We start from the raw sequence: 7,993 nt of genomic DNA on the forward strand, positions 1-7,993 counted from the left end.
GGTCACTGTGCTTAGGTTGAAGCGTTCTTCCTTATTTCCTCAACAAGTCTTTCGTTGTAGTACTTAGGGAAGACTCCCTGACTCTTGTAAAGTTGTGAGCTTATAACATCGTATACCCATTAAAATTTTTGATGTTCGTACTCACCTATAATTATCCTTAGTTACTTACCTCCACACTCATGTGCTCGTACGGTTGCTTCTAAACTGAGGTTTTGACTGTCTTCCCAGTGAGACTCTCTTTTATTTCGGTAGCATTTATATGGTAGCCTTAACCACTCCAACTCTTATCTGAATATATCCCAAGTATTACAATGTCATATCTGCGAGACTGAATTCCCCATATTGAGGTTCACTATGTTTATCTTGCACGTTCTGTTGATTCATCTGTATTCTCTTGTCTAGCCAAAACTAGGCTCTTCCTGAATAAACTACTAACTACTCGTTGGCCAATTCTCATATCAATATTTCGCGTAATCTTTCTTGGGTGGTTATTTTCTTTGTCTTAACTTAGGTCTCGCACTGGCTCCTTATTTATAAATAACATCTCGGGCAAGAACCCTTATTTCCCCTCCTTGACGTCGTGTTCGCATAATGTTCTGGAATCGTAGCATATCTGTAGGATTTGAATAAGTGCAATCTCATCCCTTTTTCATTTTTGTTGCATTCTTCCTTTACCATGCCATAATTACTAAAACCACTTAATTCTGACTTAATATCACATCACTCAATATCCCCCCCTTTAGGGGTGTACTAAGATTTATTGCTATGATGATCTACGTATAGATGTTTTACCTCTTCATCTTTGGCGTCTTTTCACATCATCGATGACCCTTAGTCGCCTTAAAGTAATCCTTCTGTACCAAGGATAACAAATTTCCTTACTCGCGAGGGTGACACTTAGTGTAACTGGCATATACAGTTCCTTAAGCTTATCTTTGCTCACATTGCTTGCTTTAGGGAGCGTCTTCCTGAATGACCATTCTCTGAATATCTCATGAATCTTCTTCTGTTGTCCACTCTATTATCGCCGGAACTAAATCTGAAATTCTCATGATGCCGACTATTATCCAATCACTCAGTCCCTACTTCATGTTTAGTTTATCTTGTTCACCAGCCCATACTGATTTCTATTGTTCTGGGGTATAACTTTTCCTTCCGGTAGTCGCGTTGGAGTCACAAACTTATTTCTTGAAATGAGGATATGATTTTATGGCCTATACTCTTTTGTTGTCTCAAGGCCTGTCACATCTCGTTTTTTCCTTCAATTGACTATAGACTCTGTAATACTGTCATCGTTTGGATCTACCATTGTCATCCATGTATTACATCTTACTCATAATGCTTCATTAACTATCTTCTTATTTTTCGCTAACATTTTTGTCTATCACTTTACTCTGAAAATTTTAACAAGACATTCTTTTGATTTTAGCTCCCCTTGCTCCATCTACTGGCTCTTCGGGTTGCCTAACATTCTTTCTCTACTAGGGATGGGAGCCATACTAAGGTAATATGTATCCCTTCAAGGCCTCCAGTGCCTATCTTTGTAGTACTAATATCTAACTATACTATTTTAGAGTGCACCATCTGGGTGTCTCACAAGGAGATCTTTTAGCACATTTGCAATATCCTTCGGAAAGGTCAACTAACGCAAACAATCCATCCATCATTTTGGGTGACACTAACCCCAGCCGGATCATGATATCCGTCCTTCTCTTATACTACTTCTGTTAGCCCCCATAGGGCATAAATGGGATGGGTGTGGCCAATTGTATATACCTCTGTTATTGTTGAAGGTAACTCAAAATGCTTATATGTTTCTTCCTGAATTGTAAATACCGATAATCTTCATTAACTGGGTACCTCGTACCCTTCTCACCTTGCTTCTTTTACTTGTTGAAGCTTGTATCTACCTTCTGAATCTCTCGTTGCTTTTTACCATATGGGTGGATAGATATTCATGACTTAGGGCTCCTTTTCCAGAAGCTCACACATCTTAGTACACACACGATCTGCTGGAGACCTTACAATTACTCATCATAAGCATGATGCAAAGTCGATTTCCTCTGACTCAACTCCTCCATAGCCGCATTCAATCCCTTACCAACCGTCTTTCTAGGTGTAGGCAACGTCGTATTATGAATAAGATAGAGTTTAGAAAATTGAGTTCTTACAATTAAGCTCTACCACACGATCTAGAGTAAGAAGAAAGAGCGACAGTCCTAAATGTCGTGTAGCCTCCTGCTTATAAGCGTGGTGCACAACACACCCATAAACAAGACTCTACTAGACGCAGCTTGTAGACTCCCGAGGACAAAACTGCTCTAATATAACTTTTGTCATGACCCAAACCTATGGGCCGCAACGGGCACCCGGTACCTTACTCAATCGAGTACCAACGTAACGTATCCTTCTTATCGTACTATCATCGTCAAATGGGCTAAACAGGCCATCATGGGATAACCAGAATAAACATAAGGGAATACTCAATATAAACGACCCAATCTGATATAAAAACTTATACATTTGACATACGGGCCTATAAGACCAAAATAACCACTGGTACACTGAACATAGGCTGAGAAGGCCATACAATCTTTTACGTACATGACATCTGTCTACAAGACTCTAAGAATACATAATTGTCATAAAGGTCGGGACATAGCCCCGTCATACCAAATAATACACGTCTAAATCATACTGACCAAACAAGCAACTGCGGAGCAAATTGAGCGCACCAACATCTTTCGCTGAGCTAATATCCTACTTAGAGGACTCTCGACCTGTCTATCGGGACCTGCGGGCATGAAACGCATCGTCCCCAGACAAAAGGGACATCAGTACAAATAATGTACCGAGTATGTAAGGAATGAATTTCAGTAAATAATAGTCATGAGAGAAACATAGAGTAAGAGACTCAACATGTAAGTCTGAACAACTCTGTGAATCATTAATATTTTCAATGTCATGCATATGCATAGAAATATCATACCATGCTTAGGTATATGCGTTCATAACATCATCAAGCCTCTAAGGGCATCCCATCATATCATCTCGGCTACTATGGGCAAATCGTCAACGTATACCAACTGATCAGGTGGTGGCACGTATATAATGCCATAACCTTTTGCCATATCCCATATACATATAATATACGCGTATATAACGCCATCTTGTCAGGGGTCAATGTACATATATAAATGCATAAAATACATAAGAACTACATTAATAAGATTTCTTGGATTGTCATAAAATCAATATGCCTTTCGAATAAACTTTATCAAATACGTATTTTTCTAACACCCATGAATAGAAGATATAATAATAATTCACATGGGGAATCAATAACATAGACACCCCTAATACTTCTATGAATAGAGTCATTTATGAAAATTGTGCGTTTACTCGTTTCGTTTGTATCGTATGGATCATGCCAAAAAGAAAGAAGGGATAGCCTTAACATACCTGAGTCGATTCTCTTGAAAATTCCTCTAACACACGTTAATTGCGACAAAACACGTAAAGAAAAGATCGGAGTAGGATAAAATTCGTATGATATTCTTGAGAAAGATTGCACCGTACTCCCTTATAATTGCAAAATATCGCATTGTTTTGAATTGTTGAAGATCTTATCTTGCTTATGTGACTTACGTTTGTAACACACAAACATCCACGTTACACTTGTAGGGGTTTATAAGAATTCCCTTGAAAATTCCATCCTTTCCAGCAAGCCTAAGTATTTCCTTCTTAAATGATATATGATCATCTCTTATCTTTACAAGCATAGAAAGCAAGAGAACACATTACTAACAAACCTTCGAACTAATAAGAAGTCTAAAGGGTCATGAAGTAGTCATATGACCCTTGCTAACGTTACCACTCTCCAAATTTGCTACCTTGCATGTGATTTTAAGAGTCACTATTCCTTAATGCAAGGCTGCCACGTTGATTGTTATCCATTCCTAATAATTAACCATCAATCATCTCAATTAAGTGTTAATCTCCCACTAAAATTAATAATAATTCAATTATCCATATAATCAAGAATTATCCCAAATTACTCAAAATATTACTCACTTTTAACATACCTCATACACCTTACTATCATAGTCATGTGGTACCTTGTATGGTACTAGTCATAAGAATTGCCTTGTAACGTGCCGTTTTGAGAAATTAAATCCGTAAGCTTTATGATATAATTTTGGGACATAGCTCATACCAAAATGAAGGTCTTGGAACCTTGTTTCAAACGGTCCAAACCATTTATTCATACAACATCGGGGTAGAGAAATATGGACTTTTTAAAGTAGGGTCGCCAAGTCACATCTCCGCACTTCGGAGAAACTGGCAGGCTTATAGGTCAGGTTGCGAGGCAGTTTTATCCCAATATATTGAGAGTTACAGGGAGATGTTTATATGATATTAAAGTCCCATGTGTCTAGTTTCTAACTCCAAAAACCGTTTGTCAATACGATATCGGAGTAGAGAGATACAAGTGTCCGAAGTTGCACTGCTCAAGCTGCCAAGAAGGCAGCTTACCCACTTGCTTGGAGAATTGGTGGGCTTATAAGTGGTCTTATCCCCTTATATCTCCTCAAAATACAAAGAATACTTACCAAAACACTCTCAAGCTCTCCAAGAACTGGACCAAAAAATTCCAAGCAAGATCAACATCCCTTTCACGAAATCAAGAAGCGATAACATTAGAACGATCCCTACGACGTAAGTATCATTATACCACCTCTCTTTTTCTTTGTAGTTTGAGTTTTGAAAGGTACTTCATGGTTAATAAAACACCTACTTTTAAATATCAAGGAAGGTTGATAAATTTATTTCCTAATAGTTAGAACTCACGGGACGGTGATCGGAAGCTGTGAGTTTGATTTATTTCACTTTTAGTGGACTGTTTTGTAGTTCACTCGTGTTGGCCTATTGTGATGCTGAGTTATGGAGTTTGGAAGTATAAAAGGGCGTGGAGAAATTCCACATGTGGTAGGGTAGTGGGCTGGTCGCTCGTCGTTGAAATTTCAAGCTAATTGATAACTTGTTGATTGGGTGCGTTATGGTATATTGGGGGTTTTTGTTGGATTAAAGGTCCTGAATTGTAGTAGGTTTTTTTTGAGTTGTGGGTTGTATTGTGTTTTTGTCTCACCTATAGTAGGCTTGAAGGAGCAGTAAAATCAGGGGAAATGCTGCCCGTTTTATTTTAGAATCGAGTTATCGTTTAAGATACGTGATATACTAGCGCCATCTAAGTTGTACATATATTTCTTTGTAATAGGGTTGGCGTGCTAGTTGTCGTAAGCTTTTGTCGAGTTGCATTGACGACTTGAGGTATGTTAAGGCTATTCCTTCTTTCATTTGGCATAACCCATATGATACAAACGAAACTAGCAAACGCACAACTTTCATAAATGACTCTATTCATAGAAGTACTAGGGGTGCCTATGTTCTTGATTCCTCATGTACCTTATTATTATATCTTTTGTTCATGGGTATCAGAAAAATACATAGTTGATAAAGTTTTTCCGAAGGCATATTGATCTTATGACATTTCGAGAGATCTTATAGACTTACTTCTTATGCATTGCATTCATTTATACATGTACATTGACACATGACCAGATGGCGTTATATACGCATATATTATATGTATATGGGATATGGGAAAAGGTTATGGAGTTATATATGCATCACCACCTGATCAGCTATTATACGTTGATGATTTCGCCCACAGTGGCCGAGATGATATGATGGGATGCACTCAGAGGCTTGATGATGTTATGTATGCATATACCTATGCATGGTATGACATTTATACACATATGCATGACATTATAAATGTCTCATGATTCACAGAGTTATTCAAACTTACAGGTTGAGTCTTTTACTCCATGTTTCTTTCATGTCTATTATATGCTGCTTTTTATGCCTTACATACTCGGTACTTTATTTGTACTGACATCCCTTTTTGCCTGTAGACATTGCGTTTTATGCCCGTAGGTCCCGATAGACAGGTTGAGAGTCCTCCTAGTAGGCTATCAGCTCAGCGGAAGGTGTTGGTACACTCCACTTGCTCCGGAGTTACTTATTTGGTCAGTATTCTTTGGACATGTATTTATTGGTATGGCGGGACCCTGTCTCGGCCTTTATGATATTTATGTACTCTTAGAGGCTTGTAGACAGATGTCTTGTATGTGAAAGATTGTATGGCCTTGTCGGCCTATGTTCAGTGTGCGAGTGATCATTTTGGTCTTATAGGCTCGTATGTCATATGTATAAGTTTGTATTACATGTTGGGTCATCCTATGTCAAGTATTCCCTTTTATTTTATTCTGGTTATGTTATGACGCCCCTTCTGGCCCATTTACCCATAATGGTATGATAAGAAAGATATGTTGCATTGGTACTCGGTTGAGTGAGGCACCGGGTGCCCGTCGCGGCCCTACGGTTTGGGTCGTGACAAATTTGGTATCAGAGCAGTTCTGTTCTAGGGAGTCTTCAAGACTTGTCTAGTAGCGTCCTGTTTATGGGTGTGTTGTGCACCACCCTTATAAGCAGGAGGCTATAGGGCATTTAGGATTGTCACTCTTTCTTCTTACTCTAGATCGTGTGGTAGAGCTCCGTTGTAGGAATTCAAGCTCCTAAATTCTACTTTATTCGTAATACAATGATACCTACATCCACAAACACAGTTGGTAGAAATTGAATGTGGCTGTGGAAGAGTTTAGTCAGAGGAACTCAATTTTGCAGCATGCTTATGATGAGTAAATGTGAGGTCTTCAGCAGATCATGTGTGTACTAAGATGTGTAAGCTTCTTGATAAGGAGCCCTAAGGCATGAATATCTATCCCCCCATATGGTAAAAAACAATAAGAGTATCATAAGGAAGATACAATTTGCAACAAGTAAAAGAAGCAAGGTGAAGAAGGGTACGAGGTACCCAGTTAGTGAAGATTATCAGTATTTAGAATTCAGCCAGAGAAATATAAGCATTCTGAGTTACTTTTAATAGTGACAGAGATATATACAATTGGCCACACCCATCTCAGTTATGCCCTATGGGAGCTAACAGATATAGTTTAAGAGAAAGATGGGATATCAGGATCCAGCTGGGGTTAGAGTAACCCAAAATTATGGATGGATTGTTATCATTAGCTAACATTTCCGAAGATAGTGCAAATGTGGTAATATATCTCCTTGTGAGACACCCAGATGGTAAACTCTAAAATAGTACAGTCATATATGAATACTAAAATATTCAGAAATTTCAGAAGATAGGCACTAGGATCCTAGAAGGGATAAATATTTACCTTAGTATGACTCCAGCCCCTATTAAAAAAAAAAAAAAGGAGAATGTTAGGCGTCCCGAAGAGCCAATGAGATGAAGCAAGGGGAGCTAAATGTGAAAGAACTTTTTGATGAAATTTTCAGAATAAAGTGATAGACAGAAATATTAATCGGAGAATAAGAAGAGAGTAAATGAAGCATTATGAGTAAGAGGTGATAAATGAGTGATAACGGTAAATCAAAATATGACATGACAGAGTCTATAGTCAAGTGAAGAAAAAGACAAGAGGTGACAGGCCTTGAGACAATAAACTATATAAGCCATAAAGTCATACCCTCACTTCGAGAAATGAGTTGGTGACTCAAATGTGATTACTGAAAGGAAAAGTTAGACCCCCTGAGTAATAGAAATTAGCATGGGCTAGTGAACAAGATAAGTTGAACATGAATTAGGGGCCGAAGGGTTTGATAATAATCGGCATCATGAGAATTTCAGAGATCGCGTTCCAGCAATAATAGAATAGACAACAGAAGAATGGCCTTTAATGTTCATTCAGGAAGACGCTTCCCTAAAGCAAGCACTGTGAGCAGAGTTAAGCTTAAATGACTAAGTGTTCCAGTTACACTAGGTGTCACCCTTGTGCATAAGGAATTCAGTTATCCCTGATACAGAAGGGTTACCATAAGGCGATTAAGGTTTATTGAT

The sequence above is a fragment of the Nicotiana tomentosiformis genome, chromosome 5 (assembly GCF_000390325.3).
Source record: "Nicotiana tomentosiformis chromosome 5, ASM39032v3, whole genome shotgun sequence".
Classification (NCBI taxonomy): domain Eukaryota; kingdom Viridiplantae; phylum Streptophyta; class Magnoliopsida; order Solanales; family Solanaceae; genus Nicotiana; species Nicotiana tomentosiformis.